At 40.5% G+C, this 24,041-nt stretch overlaps 1 long non-coding RNA gene across 1 annotated transcript in view; it reads left to right on the plus strand.

Annotated features, from left to right (window-relative positions):
* Positions 1–16,044, plus strand: part of LOC104852530 — a 74,566-nt gene extending 58,522 nt beyond the window's left edge. Inside the window, exons 2-3 of the long non-coding RNA XR_777513.1 lie at positions 8,131–8,356; positions 15,799–16,044. This is a non-coding gene — a long non-coding RNA (uncharacterized LOC104852530). The remainder of the gene's footprint in view (positions 1–8,130; positions 8,357–15,798) is intronic.
* Positions 16,045–24,041: the final 7,997 nt, after the last annotated feature.

Consider the following 24,041-nt stretch of genomic DNA (forward strand, 5'->3'; position numbering starts at 1 on the left):
CAGCAGGTGCTGGTTCTAAAATGAGGTGAGGCAATGGTGCAGCTGTCTTCAGTGACCCTGAACTCTGGCTCCCAGCTCAAACAGGCTGATGTTCTATTTCCACTGGTTCAGATGTGGGGCCCAAGCATATAGGTCTCCAAATCTTTGCAATAACTATGATTCAGCTTGTTACAGGAACGTGTGCTTGGGAACATTCCTGCTTTAACACATTCTGGAGGGGGGCAGCCACAGGGAAGCATGAAGTGTGTAACTACAATACAGATTACCACACTGGGCTCCTGGACTTCAGAGTGAGGGATTTTAGAGCAAGTTAGAACCCCAGATAATCCCATGCTTCGTGGACTGAGTTTTTGCCCAAATCGAGATTCACACTCAGGCAGACGGTCTCCATAGGCTAAGTTTATCCAGGCGAAGAATCTTTGTCAGCAAGACAGGGCTAACGATCACAGGAGAAAATGAACAGCACTTGTGCATAATGGTGGAAAGAATTAGACCTTATCGTTTCTGTGTACCTTCTCGGTCGTTCACACTTGAAAGCTGGGTTCTAGTCTCACAGAGGCCAAGGACCTCAGAAAATCTTACGAACTAACCCCTTAACTTTACAGAAGGGCAAACTGGCCCCAGAAAGCTAACTGATACCCACAGATAGTGAGTATGAGTGGAGGGGCTGGGTGCTGACCCTGTCTCACCGGTGCCATTCTAAATATTCCTGACTGCCAGCTGGAGGTCTTTGCTCTTCCTCCTTTTCTTTCACCAACATTTAGCAAATGCCCATTTCATTTTGGCCCAGTGTCAGTTTGTTGTTACGAAACTTTATCCATTGTAGTTACTAAGTAAATGTTTGATGGTAGTTTACTTATTCACATATTTAGCAATAAGCAGCTGGTTTGTGTGAAGCCCTTTTCAAGGAGCCCACCAAGAACTCAAGAGAAGCAGACACGGACATGAAAAACAATGTTCTCCAGGACATTGCTCCAGGCTGAGATTGGGCAAGGGGATGGGGGAGAGCACACACACACACACACACACACACACACACACACACACACCCCATAGTGGATAATTAGCATCCAGGAACCCAGGAAAAGCCACTGTGGAGGTCAGCAGTGCTGTGTGCACCATTGGTGGCAGGAGGATAATTTGCTTTGGACTTAGAAGCCTTCTCTTCAATACTTTATATGATAGTCTCCTCAGGCTTTGTGTTAGACCTCTTCTTCTCGTTCTTTGTGGTCATTTTCCTACTTTCATGCTCATCGATTTTTTTGATGTCTTCTGGATATGTTTGTGCAAAAAGAAGGATTTCCACGGATTTTAAGGTTTTATATGTACCTGGCTACTGAACCTCTCTGATCAGATAGCCCAGATATTGCTGTTCCAAACCCAGCTTATTTCTCTTCCTATCTGATTTTGTTGTGCCCAAGTCGAGAAGTCCCCACAGACCACCAAGGAGTCAGGTCCGATGCAATTACATGAGGAGTTTATTGCAAGCTCGAGCCTGGACCCTCGTACTTCACCGACTGAGTGGATCAGAAAACGAGAGTCCAGACCCATCTTTGAAGCAGGATTATATAGGGTTAGTTAGGGAGGCTCTCCCTTTTTATTGATGCTATTTTTATCTTTTGATTACACTTGGATATTTGGGGTATTTACTGGAATAGGAGGGTACTGGGAGGGCATTTACTGAAAATTAATAATACCTATGTTTGCAGAATCAGTTCCTCTTTCTAAAGAACATTTGATTAATCAATCTCTATAATTAACTGAACATATGATTATCTTAAACTTCATCTTTGGAGCATAAAAAGAGGAACAGAAACAGAGGATGGAGATAGCCTAGGACAGAGAGCTGTGAAAAATTACAGAGATCTGCAAAAAATTCTAAAGCGCTGCAAAAAATTCCACTATGTGACAAAGGGCACAGAGGGAGCTACCTTGAGCTGAACAAAGGGCAAAAGGGAAGCCCACCTTGATCAGAAACTTGATCTCTATAATTTTCCTCCTTGAGCTCAGTTGCTCAGTCAGAAGTCTGAAAGTCAGTTTCGACTACTTCTTCTTCCTTATTCCCCTGACATGTCAGTCGTCACTATGTTTTTTGAATCAAAGGATCTTGGAACTTGAAATATCACTACCACAGATTTCTCTCTCTCCAACCTTCATTTTCTACTACTGTCAAGCTTTAGGTATTAGGAAGGCTCACGTGGGTTATCATAACAATGTTTCATCTAGCTGGTCTTTCTAGTTTGGGTCATATCTACCACTTTAGACCAAGATCGCTCTTCTTAAATGAAAGGAAAGAAAACAAAGAACAAAAGGAAAAGCAACACTTCCCTCTGTTCACAGAGTAAATGTCATACTCCTGAAGGTGTTCTCTGTAATCATGTCCCTCCATACCCAAAAAGGTATGCTGAGGTTCTTAGCCCTGGTATCAGAATGTGATCTCATTTGGGAATAGAGTTGTTGAAACTCAATTAATTAAGAGGAAGCCATTCTGGAGCAGGACAGATCCTTAGTCTAATATCACTGGTATCTCTATGAGATGAGGGAAATTTAGACACAGACACATATAGGTCTCGCGGGAGGATGGCCATAGGAAGTGGAATCAGATTGGAGCTAAGTTGTCACAATCCAAGGAAGGCCCGGGGCTGCTACTGGAGCTAGAAAAAGCAAGGAAGAATCTCCCCCTAGCTTTGGAGACAGCATATCCTTGCCTATACTTTGATTTTGGACTTCAGCTTCTAGAAAGTGGGGAAATAAATTTCTGTGGTAATTTATTATGGCAGTTTGTGGTAATCTTTATGACAATACTGATAAATTAATACTACCTATCATGATCTACATGCCAGCTGTCTTTCCAGTTTTATTTGTCTATACATTCCTCAGCCTCCTTTGCTGTCCTGAGTAGCCGTGCTGCATTCTAAACTCTGAACACCCACGTCCACATTGGTTCCTCGTTCCTTCTCCACTTGCCCACCTCTTCTCCACAGCTTCTTCCTTCCACTCCCCTAGAACCTTTCAAGTGAACAGCTGTTAGCTGTCTCTGCCATGTGACCATGGCCTCCTTGCGAGCAGGCACTCTGCTGATTTTCTTTACCCCAGTGCTTAGCACTGAAGCTGACACAGCATAATACTGAAGGAATTTATTTGGGTTTGGTCACATAGTTCATGGTGTTTGTGGGTAGTGGGCCTCAAAACTCTCCCTCCTTGCTCCTCACTGGGTTATCGAAGAGGGTGCTGTCCTGACTTCACCAGCCTCTAAAGGCTGATCAGCCACAGCGCACAGATTCTGCCAACCACATCTCCCCCATGCTGTTACTTGGGCTGTCCAGTCCAGCAGGCGGAGGGAAGAGAACTCTGAGAAAGAGATTCTCTGTGTTCCTAGGAAGCCAACACCCAACCTCTTCAAATGAAAAATGGGGGAAGCACTAGCTAACTGTTGTTTAGTGACCCCAGCCCCCACTCCTTTAGAATAAACACTCTTTTTAATTAGGAAGATTTGTCACCAGGGACAGTAATTCCGAGTCCTACCAAAACAAACACAGTTGTAATTAGTTTTATCCAGGAAGAAAATTAACTCTGTTTATCTTGGAATAATTAATCATTGACCTCTTTCTGGCAGGGCAGCTTGGGGGAGGGCAAGGGAGTGGGGGGTTGTGATCTACAGCAAAGGGCCATTCCGGGACCCATCTATCTCTCCTCTTGGTTACCCAGCTGTCTGCATGAGTTGTTTGAAGCAATATTCTTAGCCAAAAGTAGTCCACGCTAGACTGAGAGCAACACTAAATAAGGCTATGGTTTTATGGCTTTGGTCTGGAGCATTTGGGGTGACTAGGTATCAGATGGGCGTGAAGGCACACTGCAGACCCTGAGGTGCACTTGATGTCTTCTGTGCCTTTTCTCCTTGACCTCCAGGAGTCCTAAGCATGGGGAAATGATCCACAAGAAGAAGGTGGTTCTTGGCTATGAAGGCAAGGCTGCTGTAGGGAGAAGGGCGCAAGCTTTGGGGGTTATGGACTTGAGATCCAGTTTGGACTCTGACATTTTCTAGTTGCTTGACTCTGGGAAAAGTACCTTATCTTTCTGAATCACAGTCACCTCCTAAAATAAAAAAACAAGGCAAGATGGATCCCCTGGTACCAATTTTTTTAAAAGTAGCTCCTCTTTAAAAAAATAAACAAAACAAAAACCAAAACAAACAACCCAGTAATGCATTAAAACAGGGTGGAGGATCAGGGTTAGTAATTCATATCTGGGGGAATGAAACAAGGATGCAAGTGAGGTACTCCAAGCCCCTAGTGCCTGGCCTGGTCCTGAGTGGTCATCAGTGAACACTGGTAGGTTTTGTTAGCCTCCCATGAACTGACCAAGGGGCCAAGGGTAGAGGGACACACTGAAGGTCTGTCCTCTTTATGTGACCAGACTAGCACCTCACGAGACCCTACTGTGTGTCGGGCTCTGTGAGAGTCCCTGAAAATAAGAAAAAGATGTCGAAAAGGGATTAATCATGACCTTTGTCCTCATGGAGCGCACACCTCCTAAGGAAGGAAGGAAGGATGGAGGAGGGTGGGGGATATTCTCTGTGTCACGACAAGTGAACAAATGCTAAGTCAGAGACTCTGGTGTAAGATGTCCTGGTAGAGGTGCAAGCACAGACTGGAGGGAGTCTGATTTCTTATGCTCTGGACCATTGTGGGGATGAATAATACCTCACCTAATCCTCTGGATACATCTATGAATAGGCCCTGGGGAGGGGCCCCTGGGGCAGTGGAACAGGACTCACAGATGGTGAGCCTTTAAAAACCAGTGCATGGCCAGGGGACAGTGCGGCTGAGACAGGAACCAGAACAAGTTTCTTCTGAGGCAGAAGCCTGGGCTTTGTCAGCTTCACCTCTGGATCTGGATCCATTTTAATGTTTGGTATTCTGCCCCAAGACCGCAAGCCAGAGTCATTACAACATCGCAGACCACGGGGGCTAACACTGCAGCCTCACCTCTGGCTCTTCCTAATCAAGATCTTTTGTAAGGAGATACTTTGAAACAACTACCTAAACTGATTCTTGTGTACCCACCTTCTGTTCAGTCGTAAAAACCTTAGCTCATGGTGCAGAGATGGCTCCTTCCTTTGGAGAAGGCAAAGGAAAGCTTGCCCTCTAGATAAGGGAAAATAATGGCCATGAAACCGAGGAATCCCAGGTCTTGGGCTGAGGCCTCTGAGAGGGCCAGAAGGGTTCACACTGAGCTGCCTCATTGCCAGAGGCAGAGCAATGGGCCAGACACCTGTTCTGAGCACAGGGCACTCCCTATACTCTGGAGCAGAGGGCTACTGCAGCAGGGGAGGTCTACTTAGGTCCTTCCCTTCCCTTCCCTTCCCTTCCCTTTTCTCTTTCTTTCCTCTCTCTCTCTCTCTCTCTCTCTCTCTCTCTCTCTCTCTGTGTGTGTCTCTCTCTCTCTTGGGATTAAGATCTGGGTCCTTTGCATGGAAGTACTACATCACCAGTACTATTCTACTTTTTGTATCTTAAAACAGGATCTTGATAAGTGGCCAAGTTGCTCATGCAGGGCTTGAACTCATGATCCTCCTGCCTCAGCCTTTCAGAGAGCTGGGATAACAGGTACACATTACAATGTCCAGCTACAGGTCATTTCTTGAATCAGCACAGAGCCTCAGCATGGGAGAGAGCACCTTCTGTTAGACAAGGAGCAAAGCAATCTCTACTGAAGTACATGTTGCTAGCAGGCAGTGGGGCTCTTGTCCTGCCAAACTTTACAGAGCCCCAAAGAGTCAGGTTTTAGTGCTTCAAAGGATCTGGGAAAGGGAACAACCAGAGATCCTGAGGACACTGAGGCTTGTATGTGTACACCACAGAATTAAGATCTGTCCTTTGCATGGAAGTACTACATCACCAGTACTATTCTACTTTTTGTATCTTAAAACAGGATCTTGATAAGTGGCCAAGTTGCTCATGCAGGGCTTGAACTCATGATCCTCCTGCCTCAGCCTTTCAGAGAGCTGGGATAACAGGTACACATTACAATGTCCAGCTACAGGTCATTTCTTGAATCAGCACAGAGCCTCAGCATGGGAGAGAGCACCTTCTGTTAGACAAGGAGCAAAGCAATCTCTACTGAAGTACATGTTGCTAGCAGGCAGTGGGGCTCTTGTCCTGCCAAACTTTACAGAGCCCCAAAGAGTCAGGTTTTAGTGCTTCAAAGGATCTGGGAAAGGGAACAACCAGAGATCCTGAGGACACTGAGGCTTGTATGTGTACACCACAGTGATCAGGGTCCAACCAAAGTGAGCCTCAAGATGCAGGGGACACCACACACCCTGAGAAACATCAGAGGCAACATGTCAGACAGTTGTATTCTGGATCCCACCTCTGCCAATGACAAGCTCTGCCAACTTGGAAAACTTCCTTACTTTCCAACTGCTTCAGTTTCATCATCTGGGATCTAGCTATAAGATTTTTGTGAGCATAAGATAACTATATTATACACAGTATCTCATTAAATTCTCACAACAACCTTTGAAATAGGGATGTAATTATTCTCAAATTTACAGTGGTGTGAGACTGAGATGATCAGGTGATTTGTCCAAGGCAACCTAGCCTCTTGTTGGCAGAGCCACTAAGTTCACTGAAACTCAGTTCAGTTTGATTATTGTGCTTTGACTGTATCCCATAATGCCTCTTTCTCAGGAATGAATGGATGCCCTTACATAGTCACCTAGCTTCTGAGGTGCTTCTGACACCTCTAGAGTTCTTGATTCCTGCTGCTTTGGTTCCTCCTGCACTCTTGCTGCTGCAACACCCGCCTGTGCTGTCTCCTTGGCTGGGGACACTGTGCTTGTCCTGCCCTGGCCTTGTTCTCCTGATAATGCCTGAAGTCAGATGGCACATTGTCATTCAACACAGGTTCCGGAGTCAGGCACACTTGGCTCCAGCGTTGCCTGGGAACTCTCGAATGGCTGCATTCTGGGAAGCAGGGACTATCTGATGATGGGGTTCTCCAGAGCCACAGGTTTCTTGGGGGAACACAGATAGGACAAAGGAAGAGCCAGAAGCCATCCAGACACATCCCTGTTGCCATGTCCGCTGGGCCACAGCCACATCACTGGGACTCAAGATGGCATCTGGTCTTGATGATAAAGGAAGGGAGGAGAGTCTCAGAAATGTTTTCACAATGTGAAGTCTTCCAGGTAGAACTTAATCAGAAGAAAATGTAAATACGACTCATTTTTCTCATTGATGCTCAAGCAGCTACCTGGACTGGCTCCCCTCAGCTCTGTTCACAAATGCTTACTGAGCATATACTGGGTGCCACGCACTTTGTTAGGGACTTGGGTGGGAAACAGGGAGATTACCTGTGCCCAGAGTGTTAGCTCTTGAAGCTGGGTGGGATAGCAGTGTGTGTGTGTGTGTGTGTGTGTGTGTGTGTGTATGAGTGTGTCTCTGTGATGTACATGTGTCTCTCTGTGTGTGTCTGTGTATTTCTGTGTGTGCTGCTGTGTTTCTCTACATTTCTGTGTCTCTGTGCATGCATCTCTGTTGTATCTTCTTGTGTATGTCTTCATGTGTTTGTGCCTGCATGTGTCTCTGTGTATTTATGTGTCCTTTGCATGCATATTTTGCATCTTGATTTGCATCTCCGTATACGTCTGCATGTGTATTTCTCAGTGTGTGTGTGTGTGTCTGTCAGAGTACACTGGGAAACATAAAGGAAAGGAAGGACGGGTGTCCCAGTGTGAAAGGTGAGTGCATTGTCATTGTCAGCCTTGGAGGAAGCAGTCTTCCCTGCTGGTTAACGCTGGCTCTGGTAGTGCTGGGCTGAGAGAGGGAACATGACTGTTCATTTGGGAATGGGTCTGTACTTCTCTGAAAAAGAATCTAGGAGGTGTCTTTTGGTTTTGTTTTGTTTTCAGTACTGGGGACTGAACCCAGAGCTTCTGCACTGAATTACAATCCCAGCATTTTTGTTTTGAGGTCTGGTTAAGTTGCTAAATTGCCCAGGCTGGGCTTGTAGTTAGATCTTCCTGCCTCAGCTTTTCAAGGATTATATGTGTGACCTACCACATCAGGCTAACAGTGGGAATCTTAACGAATATTGTTTTGTTGTTGTTGTTTTGCAACACAGTGCTGAGCTGTGTGGGTGCAGACCATCAGATAGACCCCAGCTTGTGCAGGGAGAAGAGCGGTGATGAAGAGGCTGGTGGAGGCGGTCTGGCTTTGGATCCAACACCCCACTATAAATACCTAGTGTTCAGAAGCGCTGGGAGAAAGATCTGGCAACTGGAGGTGGCCACCAAGTGGACAGACAGGAAAGAGCAGGCTGCCCTGCTGCTCTGTGGTGTGCACTGAAGGTAAGAACAAGATTTCAGAGCTGGCACCCGAGCAGCCCTTGCCTCAGCACTGGTTGCCACACTGAGCCAGCCATCTTCACTTCACAAGCAGAGGAGATCTTCTCAGGGTGGGGAGGGATCTGTTCGTTAAAGTCCAAAGCTGAGAAGATTTCACACCTTTGCTGAGACGAGGGCAGAAATGTGATGTAGAACCAAGTTTTAGCTTAACATAGGCACTGCCTTTCAGATGAACAGCTGCCAGGTGAGTCAGGGAGTTTCTTACCCAGGAGTGTTCAGCAGAGCAAGGGCTGGCAGTCACGGAGGGGTGGGCTGGCCTAGGCTCCCATCTCAGCTCCCTGACTGAGGTAGAGGGCAGGGGTCTAACAAGACCATTAGGGCAGCTGTTATACCATCACTGGAGCTTGTCACGTAAACAGTTCAGAGTCTGTAGGGCTGTTCTGACAGGAAGCCTACATATTTGTTGCTGCCCAGGTAGGGGTGAGGGTGCTCTGGGCTCAGATTTGTCCTGCATTATGCAGCTTATTAGGAAAAGGAAACAAAAAAGGTGAGGACACAGAAAGTAGGGAGAAGAGGAAGGGGAGGGAGCATTGGAAAACGGCACCTACCACTGACCTGACCTTGCTCTCTGGCAGGGCCACTTACACACTTGGTCACGTGTGACCCTCACGTGCCTTTCTGTGGTGCTCTACGAGTGATGCTCAGAGGTGAAGTAGCAGCCAGTGAGGCCCACGTGTGGCTGCCCACCAAGCCTGCTCTATCTGGAGCATCCCACGGCCTTCTTTGGAGTGGGCAGAGGTCATTTCTCACGGCCCTCACCTACTCCTGCCTTCAGATTTCCGCTCAATCTCTGTTTGATTTGTCCAACCTGTGGGGTTTATTAAAAAAAAAAAAGTGGGGTGTTTGGCTCCCTCTGCTGGTCAGATTAGCCAGCAGCTATTGCTTGTAGTAGGCACTTTACAAATTAAAAAAAATCAATTGATACGGGATAATTAATTGTACATAGTCATGCTGTACAATGTGATGATTTGATACATGTGTACAAATCTAATTAATCAGCATATCCATCAGCTCATATATTTATAATTGCTATGTGATGAGAACCTTGAACAGCCTCTCCCAGCCATTTCGGAATACATAATACGTTACTGTTAACAGTAGTTGCCGTCCTGTGCACTTACGCACTAGCACTTGTTCTTCCTTTCCACTTGCAATGCCTTTTTGGAATGCTAAGAAAATCCCTGCAGTGCAGGAGGTCTGGAGAGCATTCCAGGAAGGGCGTTTCTGGCACATGGAATGTGCTCCTTACACCTTTGATGAGCAGAGACCCAGTGGCTCCTGGGGGAAGAAGGAACCAGAGAGGATGGAAGTGAACTGGACCAGCACTCCTGGCCACACCTGCGAATCTTACGCTGCAGGCCTCAAAGCCTCTGCTTGTGTCATTGTAGGTTTGATTTATATCAGCTGTGCTCATTCTAAGCTGCACTTATTAATCACTTGAGAAGTTTTTAAAAAATACTGATGACTCTTAGGCCTTTAGAGACTCTAACTTAGTAGGTCTGAGATGGGGCTGTGCACAGTGTATTTAAAAAGCTCCCCTGTTGATTTCAGTGCGATTCTTGAGGCTGAGAAAGATGTGGGCTATTTTTCTGAACCTTTCTTGCTCTTATTGCCTACTATTCAGAGGATTTTTTTTTGTGGAACTTCATTACATTTAATGTGCACTCTGTGGTAATAGAGGATGTTATTTTACTATTAGGACAATGGGCTGATATTTGTCACCAATAAACCTAAAGATGGATCCTGATGTTTGCATCCTGAAGGAGATCCAAACAACAGGCCAAGGGAGTTAGATTTGTTTCCCCTGCCTCGAGTGTAATTAAGTGCTCATTATAAAGATAGCTGTACCAGGGAGACGCAAACGAGTGATGGGAGTTTACCTCCCAGTTGCCATTTGGTTGGGGTGACCATCGTGTTGTTCCAGTGCTTAAGAGTGCAGTATTAACGGAATAAACATGGGGAGTCCATCGGGAGAGAAAGTGCAGCCCACTCAGGGGCTGATTCCAGGCCTCTGGACTTTTTCACATCCACAAGCACGATTACTTCATTCCCTTCTCTATTCATTCAGTCTTCTGTCCATGAAACGTTAACACTGATGGAGGAGAAGAAAAAGGAAAAATGATCTACTCGTTAGATTGGGCAGCTACTCTTTGGACAGACCAGTCACAGCGAGTTATTCCTATTAGAAATGTCCAGAGGCCAGGCATTATCCTGAGGTGCTTTTCTAATGTCTCCATACTAGGAAAAACTTTTTCTCAAAGAGCATTTAGGTAAAGGACATTTTAGAATTTAGAGTTGTGCTTGTGCTGGCGGCCTGGACTAACCCCCTTGCCCTGGGCACTCTCTCTCCCTGCACTCTCTGGCCTGGCCTTTGAGCATTCACAGGAAGGCTGCTAACTGGGCCTAGGTGAGATTGCTGCCAGATGACATGACTTCTGGGTTGGATTAGCAAGAAACCATGTGGAACAATAACATCGGTAAAAAGAATCACCATTGATTGAGTGCTACCACATACCAGATGTGATGCCATGTACACCTGGGGCATAAAAATAGGTCACATTGCTGTACTTTTCATTTCATTGTTCAAGGCCTACCTCCATGTGATATGTACCTTCCCTGACTTTTCCAAGAACATTGTGCAGCATGAAGGGTTTGATAATGTTCCCAAATCTACCCACTCTGTCGGAAGGAGCTTGATCTTCGTGGTTATCACAAGGGAGGGATTGGATTGATCCTGTGTAAATTTAGCCCCATCTCCTGAGTGGCCAAATCTTCAGACAGGTTTCAAAGGGCATAAAGAATCCTGTTATTGCACATCTGAGTGTACTTTGTGGCCTTTTGCTTGTAATAACTAGGAAGTATAACTTAAGTGTTCAGAGAGAAAAATCAGGCATCAATTTCAAGGTGATAAAGCTTACAATGGTTGCCATGCAGAAGACTCTGGCAGATTCTCTTGGAGGAAAAAATAGGCCTCATTTGGCAGTGTATCATATATGTGTACATAATTTAATGCTCATAACAATCTTGCAAAGTAGAGTTCATCTTATAGCTAGGATTTTATCAATAGTGTGATAGTAATACAAATTGACATTTTCGTAGTACCTTAAGAATTGTACTAGGTTGCATATAAAGAAATAATACACTATTAATAATTCTTACCATGAGACCATGAGGTAGATTTTGCCATTCCATGTAACAGACTGGGAAGTCAAGTCTGAGAGAAGTTAAGTAATTTGCTCATATTTCAGTAGATTCAATAGCACATCTTCTTGATTTCCAAAGCTATTTCCACTGCATACATTTACACGCCCTGACTGAGGAGAGGAGGGAAGGGAAAGGTATTGAAAAGGGGATTACAGTGTATTATATACATGTACCAACTTCCTCAAAGGAAAGCAAACATCACATACTGAGCACATGTACTAATAAACTATGATTAAAAAGTGTACCTACCATATTTACATGTGCTAACACATTCTAAAGAAGGTGAGCTATGTTCTTCCATAGGATCTGGATCTGAAAAGGGCAGTGAAAACATTCCAGAGATGTCCAGGCTGCTCCTGTCACAGGGAGGGAGATGATGGAAGATGGCCCTTCCTGCCCAGGGACCGAAGGGTGAAGCATCAGAGTCATACTGCTGACCACCAATTCGGGCATGGAGAATATGTCAAGAGAAATATTTGTTAGAGAAACAAAGTGCTCTGCCTTGGTTCTGAGAAAATGTTAAAAACAATACATTATCAGAGAAAGGACAAATTTCTATGATTTGCAGAGGTCAGAGAAGGCAGGGGCAGATTTTGACTCAGGGTAGGAACAACTTGCTTCCTACTAGTCCTTGACTCTAGGACAAGATGCACCAGTCTGTGATGATAAGGTTTCCTTCCCACCACGTAGGAAAATTCACCTTTAAAGGCAAGCATCCTTTAAAATTGCTGCAGTTCTAGTTATGCCTCTAGATGGCACCCAAGTACTTAGGTTTCAAAGGAACACAGCAGGTGGTTTCGGGGCAACCTCTAACTTGCTTTCATTGTTTTCCAAGGTCAGGGTGTCCACTTATGGTTAATAAAATATCAGAGAGCAAATGCATTCTCCTTTACTTTTAATTCATCCATGTATACCTTCTCTCAGCCTAAAAAGGATTTGAGGGTGCACTTATAGTCTGGTGCCCTGTATTATGGATACTTGAGGCAGGCAGCACAGAAGCCCTTGAAGCAGTCCTTCGAAGACAGTAGCACCCTCCTTTCTGGATCCCTGTGCAGAGGGTGAGGCTTTGGAACAGGCAGGATCCTGGCACAGCCCTGCCTTGGGTAAAGCAGTTTCATCTTAAGTGACAATTGTTTTCTTTAATTCTTCAATTGTTTATTCCTTTGTGTCCTTACTTATTGTATTCTCCTGAGACACAGGTAGGTGGACACAATGGAGGTAAGGCAAGGGTCACAGGCATAGCCATCAACATTATGTGTGGGGAGGTCTTGAGAAATACTGAATCTGAAATACGCCAAAGACGTGACAATCAACAACCTAGGAACACAGGAAGTGAGGCACAGTTTGGGAAAGAGACATAAACGTCATCTTGGGTTTTCTAGGTTTGGATAGGGCAGGGCTGTGTCATTCCACTGCTGAATCAACTTTGAGTTCTGGGTAAGAAGAAGTTCAGGGGATGGGACTGAGCCTGGGATAACTGAGTTTTGAGCTGGATCAGAAGCATCTCTCCTCCCCATCACACCTGCCTCTTAAGATTGTGTTTTTATTCAACACATATCTGAGCCCCTTTCATGTTGTAGGTATTGGTAGAGGCACTGGGTGAGGATATAGCTAGAATAAGACAAGATTACTGCCCATGAGCTTATATTATAGTAGAGGAAATAAATACTACTACTACTAATAATAATAATATCACTTGAGAATGCTATGAGAATGGCAAACTGGGAAAATGATAGGGAATGTTTGAGATTGATTTCATGTAAAGAGTGGACACAGTAGGCTTTTCAAGGGTGACACTGAAGTTAAAACTGGAACCATGAGAAATACTAGCAACCCTAATTTAAGAAAGTACAGCTAATGGCAATTAATTTCCCTAGCAAGAATTGAGATTGTATGCATAATTAGGAATGGGGATTAAAAGTAGGAGAAAAAGCAAAGGGATGAGTTGAAACATTGAACATGTTAGTTGACTTGTATCCCTATCTTGATAAACAGAATGGCCTTTAGCCAGTGTATATCTTAGCAAAGGCCAACCAGCTAGGTGGACTACAGATAAATAAAATAAAAATTTCTTATAAGTGTCATTGAATGAGCCAAATGTGGGATTCTACAATATTAAATTATCTTAGTCACTTTCTTGTTACTTAGACATCATAGCCAATATCCACAATTTGAAGGAGGAATATTTTATGTTACTTCACGTTTCAGCCCATGGGCAGCCAGCTCCAAAGAAGAAACAGCATGGCAGAGAAGGCCTGGTGGAAGAAAAGCTGCTCACCTCATGGCAGCCAGGAAGCAGAGAGAGAGAAGAGAGGAGCTAGGGAAGGGCATACACTCCTCCAAGCCGTGCCCCCTGTGATCCACTTCTTCACGTCAAGTCCCATCTTAGAACAGCACATTTAACTATAAATTCATCAGTGAACTAATCTAGCCATGAATATAGCACTCTCATGATCCAGTCACCTCCCCGAACATTGGGAGACATCCAGGTATAAACCCTAACATGAATGTAACTACTGTCTGGCTTCATAAAGCTTTACATATCCTGGTGCTCTTTTTGGGGAGGGGTGCTCCAGGAAAAGGCTTAGTTTCCTGATAAAGTCCGATTGCCCCTTAAGTGTCACTCAGCTAACAGAGATCAGATTTCACTGTTTTCTTCAGTTTTAAATATATATTGGCCAAAATGATTGTAAGATACTTGGGGAAAATCTGCAATATAAAGGAGAAAACCCACAAGTAGAAGACAGATACCAGAAACAAATAAATTTAGATGAATACAAAATTAAATAAAAAAAAATTTAAAAACCTTTTTCTGTGCCAATAATTTCAGAAAAGGCAAAACACTAATAGAAATTAAAGAATTAGAACAAATTACTGGAGGTTAAAATTTGGATTTTTAAAAATGTAATAGGAAAATGTGAAGAATCCAAAAATGTCCTGTGCACCATAAAAAGGTGGTGAGGAAGGGAATCCCCACCAGAATCCAACCACGGTGGCTCCCCGATCTTGAATTTCTACCCTTCAGAACTTTGAGAAATAAAAGTTTATTGTTTGTGATTAACCAAGTCTACACTATTTTTTAATGACAGTTCAAACTAAGACAGATGAGTTGATGGAAAATGGAGCAGAGAATTAGAAAGTGAATAAACATTTCTCAAAAGAAGACTTAAAAATGCCCAACAGATATATGAAAATATCAGCTTCACTGATTACAAAGGAAACACAAGTCAAAACTACAAATACCTCATCCCAATCAGGAAAGCTATCATCAAAAGGAAAACAAAACAAAACAAACAAACAAACAAACAAAAAACAAATGCTTGCTGAAGATGTTGAGAAAAGAGAATCTTATGAATGGTTGTTAGGGTTGTACATTAGGATAGCCAACAGGGAAAATAGTTTAGAAGTCACTCAAAAAACTAAAAGCAAACTACAATATGATTCCCCTAATATACATGGGATTGTGCAAAGGAAAGTAAATGATTATATCAAAGAGACACCTGTACTCCCATGTTTATTACAGCAGTATTCATAATAGCCAAGTTATGGAATCAATGGAAGTGTTCACCAATAGAAGAAAGGAAAAAGAAAGTGTATATATGCACAATGGGGTATTATTCACTCCGGTCAAAGAATAAAATACTGTCATCTGCAGAAACGAGTGAAATTGGGGGACTTGATGTTTAGCAAAATAAGCCAGATACAGAAAGACAGATACTTCACATTGGTATGCTTATGTGGAAGCCAAAAAGTTGATCTCATAAAAGAGAGTGTAATATAGTGATTATTAGACGTTAGATGGGTAGGAGGAAGAAGAACAGAGGGAGGTTTGAATGAGTACTAAAATATTTTTAAATAAGAGGAATAAGTTCTAATGTTACACAGCATAGCAGGTGACTACTATTTACAAAAACCTATATATTTAATAAAGAAATAGAAGAGAGAAGTTTGAAATTCCTAGACACAAAAGATGATAATTTTAAAAGGAGTTAGAAGTGTTAATCACCCTGATTTAATCAACACACGTTGTATACATGTATCAAATAATCACGCAGTACTCTGTAAATGCATTGCTATTGTATGTCAATTAAAAATAAAGTGAAACAAACAAAACAGAATTGGAGCTGTACTACTCAGCTCTACAACTTTCATGTTGACATATCTTTTTTCATCTTTTTTAGGGTGATGCTTTTTTGCCATTTTGAATCCATAAAAAGAAGTCAAACTTGCAAAATACTCAAGTGAACTCAGGAGAACACGAGAGAGGCAAGCAAATGGAAACCATCCAAACTGATTCAGAGTGATGAAGGCAGCGAGCCACATAATGGGGTGTGGAAAGATATAAGACTGGTGGAAACGGGCCTAAAATATTCAGATTATATCCACAGAAAGAGAAAAATCGTGTGAAGAGAAAATGGAGGACAGTTTCCCAAAAATTTATGTTCTGTAAATAGGATCATACAGTATGTACTTAAAAAAAAGATTTTATTTGGCTTTTTTCACCCAGCATACTTATTTTGAAATTCATTCAGGTTGTTTTGTGTACCCCTAAGTTCATTTCTTTTTGTTACTGAGTAGTGTAACGTCGGATGTGCATGCCAGTTTGGCTGCCCATTCACCTGTTGATGGACATTTTTCTTATTTCCACTTTATAGCTATTAAAAATAAAACCAATATAAATACTTGTTATGTCAGTCTTTGTCATAAATTTCTTTTTCCCAGGTTAGAAACCTAGGAATGGATTGACTATATACCATCATAGATGCATATTTAGTTTTTTCTTTAGCTTTTTTTTAGTATATGGTTGCAATAATAAGAAAACCATTCATCATGGGATATATATATATATATCTCCAATATATACATATATATACACAATATATATACATATATATATATATATATAATTTTGATGATTTTCATTTCCTCTTCCCCACATTTCACCCATTTTCTCCTATCCCCAGATCCTTTTCTTATTTGAACAAAATTTATGTCCATGTTTCCTATAATTTATTTTATATTTTTCTTTATATTTTGGGTTTCTTATATAAGAGAAACCATGTGGTATTTAATCTTCTGTGTCTATTTTATTTCACTTAGCTTTATAGTCTCTTTCCTATATAAGATACAAATTGATCTTTCTTTATGGCTGAGTAGTACTCCACTGTGTACATTTACCACTTTTTCTTTGCAGATTGCTTCAAAGACTTAGCTATTACAAATCGTGCTGCTATAAACATGGGTATGTTTGTATCACTGTAATATGTATTTAACTATTTTAAAAAGATACCCAGGAGAGGGATAGCTAGATTAAATGGAATCTTCATTTTAGTTTTCTGAGAAATCTCCATACTGATTTCTATAGTCCTTGTACTACACATTCCTACCAACAGTACAGAAAAGTTCCTTTCTCCCACAAACTCACTGGCACTTTTTTGAGTTTGGGATGATAATCATTCTTTCTGGAGTAAGAAGGGCTCTCCATGGTTTGATTTTCATTTCTCTAAGGGCAAAAGATACTGAGGAATTTTTCATATAATGCCTAGCCATTTGTATTTCTGAGAAGCATCTATTCACTTCAATAGCCCATTTTTATTAGGTCTTTTATTTGGGTGGGGTCTAATTTTTTGAGTTCTTTACATATTCTAGATATTAATCTTCTGTCTGAAGACAAGCTGGCATGCTTTTTGTGCTTGTTGTTTTATTTTGCATTCTGTAGGTTGTCTCTTCAGTTTGTTTGTTGTTTCCTTTGCTGTGGAGAGTCTTTTTAACTTAATATAGTCCCATTTGTTGATTTTGTTATTTCCTGTATAATTTGGATTCTGTTCAGAAAGTCTTTACTTATGCCTATTTTTTCAATAGTTTTGCCATTTTTTTTTCTTCCAGTAGATTCAGTGTTTCTGTTTTTATATATAAGTCTTCGGTCCATTTTGATTTGTATTTTAGTGCAGGTTAGAATAGATGTAAATTCATTTGTCACCATAGATTACTAGTTTTCTAGCATTATTGGTTGAAGAGACTATCTATGTTTTTATATAAGTCTTCGGTCCATTTTGATTTGTATTTTAGTGCAGGTTAGAATAGATGTAAATTCATTTGTCACCATAGATTACTAGTTTTCTAGCATTATTGGTTGAAGAGACTATCTTTTCTCCAGCATATTTTTTTTACCTCTGTGTCAAAAATCAGATGGCTGAGGTGCCTGGGGTTGTTTCTGCATCCTCAATACTGTTTCATTGACTGATGTGTCTGTTTTATGTATCGTAATTTTTAAAAATTACTGTAGCTTTGCAATATAACCTGAAATCCAGAGTTGTGGTGGTGCCTGCTTTGCTCTTGCTGCCCAAGATTGCTTTTGCTATTCTTGGTCTCTTCTGTTTCCACAGAAATTTTAGGATTGCTTTCTCCAGTTCTGTGTAGAATGATGTTGGTATTTTGATTGGGATCACAATCTGTATATCATTTTTGGTAATATGGACATTTTGACAGTATTTGTCCTGCCTATACAGAAAGTTGTTTTTCCAATTTCTTATGTCCTATAGTTTTCATTGTCCTATAGATTCAGAGTATCAGTTTTCATTATAGAGGTGGTCTACTTCTTTGGTTAGATTAATTCCTAGGTATTTAATGCTTTTGAAGCTATTGTTAATAGGATTGCTCCTGATTTCTTTCTCAGTGGGTTCATTTTTAGCGCATAGGAACACTATTGATTTTTGTGTACTGATTTTATAATCCCTCTCCTCCTTCTCCTTCCTCTTCTTCTTCCTCATGGTACTAGGGAATGCAGTGAACCCATGACCTTCACACCTAGCTATATATACATTACATTCCTAGATCTTTTTTATTTTGAGGCAGGGTCTTGGTATATTTCTAAATTTCCCAAGCTGGGCTAAAAGGTGAGATCCTCTTGTCCCATTCTCCCAGAGTGCTGGGATTAGAGGTACATGTCACCATACTAAGTTATATATCTTCATTTCTTTAGAGTTCATTTATTCTGGAGATTTATTTTGTTTCTTTGTTCATGTTTCCCTGTTACTTCATATGCTTTTAACTTTCTGTTGGGATCTGCATATTTGGAAAAAAAAAACACCTTTCTCATTTTTCACAGACTGGCTTTGTACAGAAAAAGATTTCATTAATGAGCCAACCTTTGGGATTAAGCAATCTTTTAAGCCTTCCTATGGATGTGCATTCCCTGAACTTGTGCATATAAATCTCAATTAGAGGAATTTCCTGATTTATTTTTTTTCAAAAGTTGATAATCCCTTGTTCCCCTTTTTGTCTGTGTAGTGCTACCAATTCTCTTAGCTGATACAACCCAACTTGTCTGCTTTTCCCAGTGGCATTTAGAGTTCTATAATATGCTAAGTCCCATAAGTACTCTAAGTTGACCATCACAGAACCCAGTAACTTAGGACTTTGAGCACATGCTCCCATCTCCCTCCAACATGCCCTATTGCACTAAGGGGAAGAACATGGATTTCTATTGGCCTCTGTCTATAATCACAGGCCCTTTGAGCATCAGCAAGCCACCCAGCTCTTTTGTTCTCACTCTGACAGCCTATCAGTGTTAGTTCTTTCTTTTCTTTTGACGATGGCACTTATTCTTTTGACATTACTCAGTGATCTTGGCTCATTTTGTGTATTTATAGCTCCAGTCCTAGAGAAAACCATTTCTCCAATGAGTCTTGATTCTGTTTATCTAGAATGGTATTAGAAACTAAGACATAAGCACTCTTCATATATGTTGTTTTTTTTAAGGCCATCTCAAATGCTAAACAAAGAAATATATGTGTATACTAACCCAAATGTAGGCACATTTTTAAAATTTTTCTTTTCTTATTTTTAATTTTCCCTTCCTTCCTTCCCCCAGCCCCCAGTTCCCCATTCCTTTTGAACAGTTTCTTCCTATTACACAATATCTATTATACAGTTTGGTCCTTATTTAATGTCGTGGAAGGAATTGGTAAGTGACATGTACAGAGAAGCAGAATGGAAGTAAAATAATAAAAAGTTTATTTTGCTAGCAAAGGTTGATTGCGCTCAAAAAGGCAGTGCCAGTGATGGACCTTGTACTGGGTTGCAGCTTCCTCTTTTATAGGTTTTACAGCTTTGATCTCATGCAGGTGATTTCATTTCATTTCCTCAGTTCATGTTACCCATGTACAAATTACATTAACAAGGCAGTTCGCTTTAACCCAGGTGTAACAGTTCCTTGTAGTTAGGGAATTTACCTTAAGATTCACCTAGCTATCTATTCTAGTGCACAGGAAGGGGGTGTTCAAGGTCAGGGATGAGGCCAGATGTCCCACTTCATGGTCAATGCCTCCAGTGTCTGTTAATTTTGAACTAAACAAAGCAGATTGCTGTTAGAGATAGCAGAAGTCATTTTACATTTTCCTAACATTTTGTAGGTTTTTAGATGATTTGCAAAAGTTTCTGTATCATTTACATTTTCAGTTTCTCATACCAGAGAGACAATGTGATATTTACTCATGTGTGACAATTTATTTCACTTGAGTATCGTCTCAAGGTACATCCATTTACCTAAAAATGTCTCAAATTTATCCTTCTTTATGGATGAGTAGTAGTCCATTGTATAAAAAAATCACATTTTTTATCCATTTATTGGTTGATGGGTATTTGAGTTGTTTCCAAGATCTAGCTATTATAAACTGTGCTGTTATAAACATGTGTGTATGTATATATATATATATATATTATATATATAATATATATATATATATATAAATTGGTGTGGTATGATGCTTTGAATTCTTTCAGAAAGATACTCAGAACAGAAAATTACTGTGTCAAATAAGATCATTAACCCTACCTTTTAGAGGAATCTCCACAATGATTCCCACAGTGGTTATACTAGTCTACACTCCTACCAGCAATGGAGAAGCGTTCCTCTTTTTCTTTTTCCACAGCCCTGCCAACATTTGTTGTTGGTTGATTTCTTGATAATACCCATTCTTTCTGGATTGAGGTGGAATCTCAGCATTGTTGTAATTTGCATTTCTTGAATGACCAGTGATGTTGAACATTTTTTATATATTTATTTGCTATTTGTACTTCTTCATCTGAGAAGTGTGTATTCATCTAAGACACCCATTTTTGGAATGGGTCTTTAAATTTGGAAGGTCTGATTTTTTAAAATCCTTAATATGTTCTAGACTTAGTCCTTCAACTGAGGAACAACTGGCTAAATTTTTCTATGTGTAACCATCTATATGTTAATCTCAACATAAATTTCAAACTTATTACCACATAAACCATTCTAATGTCACTTTCTTTGTTTATCTGTAAATTCCCCCACTGGCAGTGAAACACCTGGCTATCACTATCAATCACATTCTTATTTGTTTGTTCAATTTTAGTATATACATGAATAAAATATTCAAAATTATTAACCCATACCCTCATGGTAAATCACTTTATTAAATCTAGTAGATGATTATGTACAATTCCTTTAATATTGGGATTTACATAATTACTCACTTCCAGTGTTAGTGAGGTGAGTACATTTTCCACATATTCCATTCAGTGTTGTTTTGGATATTTGCAATACAATTAGATCCTTTTTCACAGTCAACATTCTTTCCTGGGATTCCCAGGCCACCAAAATTGTTTTTAAATTTTTGTAGGTTATTAAAGTCTACTCTGTGTAGCAAAATCTATGGGTTTTGGCAGATATGTAATGTCGCAATCCACCATTAAAGTGTCATCCAGCAAAGCTTTACTCCTACAAAAGTCCCCTGAGTTTCACCTATACATTCCACCTTCTTCCTCTTCAACTTTGGGTAACTACTGATTATTTTACCTTCGGTATAGTTTTTCCCTGTCCAGAATGTCATATAATTTAAATCATGCAGTGCATAGCTTTCTCAGGTTGTTTTCACTTGGTGGCATACCATGTGTTTTTGTAGCTTGACAGCTCATTTCTTTCTATCACAGAATAATTTTCCACTTCTATAGATGAACTACCATTTGTTTATTCATTCATCTCATTAAGATCATTTTAGTTGCTCAAGTTTTTGGCAGTTATGAACAAAGCTGTTACAAACATTCATACGCAAGTTATTGCATAGATATAAGCTCTCAATTCAGTTAGAATAAATATCTAGGAACATATTTTCTGGATTTTATCCTAATGTGTTAGGCCTATAAGAGTGTTAGTTTTGTTAGAAACTGTCAAACTGGCTTCCAAAATTGTTCATACTATTTTTCATGTAACAATGATTGAAGTTTCTTGTTCCTCTGTATGTTTGCTGGCATATGATGGCTTCCGTTTTCTGCATATTAGCTATCCCGATTGGTATATAATAGTATTCCAACATTGTTTTAATTTTTAATTTCTTAATGACAAATGAGCATACTTTCGTAGGCTTACATGCCATCTCATACTTCTTTTGATAAGTATTTGCTCATATCTTCTGCCTACTTTTAAATTGGGTAATGGTTTTCTTTTTTTGAAATTTAATATTTACATCTGAATTCTTTAACAAGCATGAGTTTTTCAAATATTTATTGACAAGAAACTCACTTTAATGAAAAGACACAATTGTGCCAAGTACTAGGGTAGAGATAGATATACCGTGCTGTCATTAATCAAAAGAAAGCTCAAATGGTTGTAAGTCACTCATCACTTCATAACAGAGACATGGCTTGAGAAATATTGTCAGGTGATTTGGTCATTGTGCAAAAATCCTAGAATATACTCACACAGACTAAGATAGCTGCAACATTATTAGATAATAAATTACTATGGGACCACCACTGTATATATGGTACATCATTGAGCAAAATGTTTTTATGCAGCACATATTAATACTAGATAAAGTGCATTTTAGAACAAAGAATATTAAATAGGATAAGGAAAGACATATTGTAACTGTGAAAGGATCATTTATTTAGGAGGTACAAGAATTGTGAACATTTATGCATTTAATAAGAAAGTTTTGAGATATATGAAGCAAGTACCAGCAAAGGAGAAATAGGTGAATTCACATATTTATTTAAAGATCACAAAAATCCCTCTTTCAATATTTCATTGAATAAGTTGTCAGAAAATCAGTAGAAGCCTTCAACAGCACTAAGAATTAAGTTGATTCACATTTATAGAACACTTACCTGACGACGGTAGCAACCACATGGATAAGATCCAGCTGTGTGTGTAGTCCACATTCTCATCCCTGGCAGCCACTTCTGAGAAACTTTATCCTTCCCATAGTTCTTGGCCATGGAAGGCTTCTCCTATAGAGCAATCAGTTCCATTGTGCCTTTCTTCAACACTAAAAAACTGAAGAGCATCTAAAGCATTCCTGCATCTTTAGTAGTACTGGGCCACATCTACAGACCAGTACTAGCCAGTCTCCTTGGGCAAGTCTGTGTGCCTCTGGAAGAGCATTTCTGCTTATCTGTGGTATCCATGAACCCCTCAAATAGGCTTAAATTTCAGCCTCAGGGTAGGGCATTCTTTATTCCTTAGTTCCTTTATTTTCCAATATTCCTCAGCCTATGAATGAACACTGCTCTTTTGTGTCACTACTTTCAAATTCTGCAGAGTTAACTGAATAATTAATACTTTTCTGCAGTTCTAGGCAGTAATAATTTTCTGTTAAAATTTCCCTGCATCTCAAATGGTTTATTCTTCCTGACTCAACATTGACTAATAGGTCCTAACATATTGGAGTTGGCAAATAGGACCATAAGTGGCTGATAAGAAGCTTCATAAAGAGGCTGGGGCTGGCTGTCAAGTGTCATTTACCCTTTCCCCTATTCCTCATTCCTTGTGCCTGGGAAGAGCACAAAGCAGCTTGAGTAGTGGAAGTCATCCTGTACCATGAGGTAACCTTGAAACTGAAAGCCAAATATTTCCAGCAAAATAGAACATAGAGGTTAAAGGGCCCTCTCTCTGATGATTTAACGGAGCTCCCATACTACACAGGAATTATCTACCTTTTACTCTCATGTTGTAAGGTATTACAGAATTTAAGAGACAGGAGAGACAACTGGGAAACAGGAGGATTTTATTAGGTGTACTGACTACAAGCAGACTCATGTCCAAAGGGCTGAGCCTTGAACAAAGGAAGGGTTCCAGTTTTTATATATTTTCTTGAAGGGGCTGGCACAAAACAAGACAAAGACAATTATTCATTTAGTGACAGATTAGTAGCTAAACCTTAAAAGAAAATAAAAGAAATTCTAGCATGTCATAAGACCTTGTTTACAGAAATACAGTTGTCACTTTATTGGTATTTCTTGAGAGAAAATAGTCTTTTAGATGTCACAGGACTACTTTTACAGGAACATAAGTTTTTAACCTTATCAGTACCAGAGCAGAGGTCAACTTTGAAGCAGATTTCTGAGAAACCAGGGCATAACAGGAATTTTGTTGTTTACCTTATCTGTAACAGAG

The sequence above is a fragment of the Fukomys damarensis genome, unplaced genomic scaffold (assembly GCF_012274545.1).
Source record: "Fukomys damarensis isolate Sample0158 unplaced genomic scaffold, DMR_v1.0_HiC HiC_scaffold_23, whole genome shotgun sequence".
Classification (NCBI taxonomy): domain Eukaryota; kingdom Metazoa; phylum Chordata; class Mammalia; order Rodentia; family Bathyergidae; genus Fukomys; species Fukomys damarensis.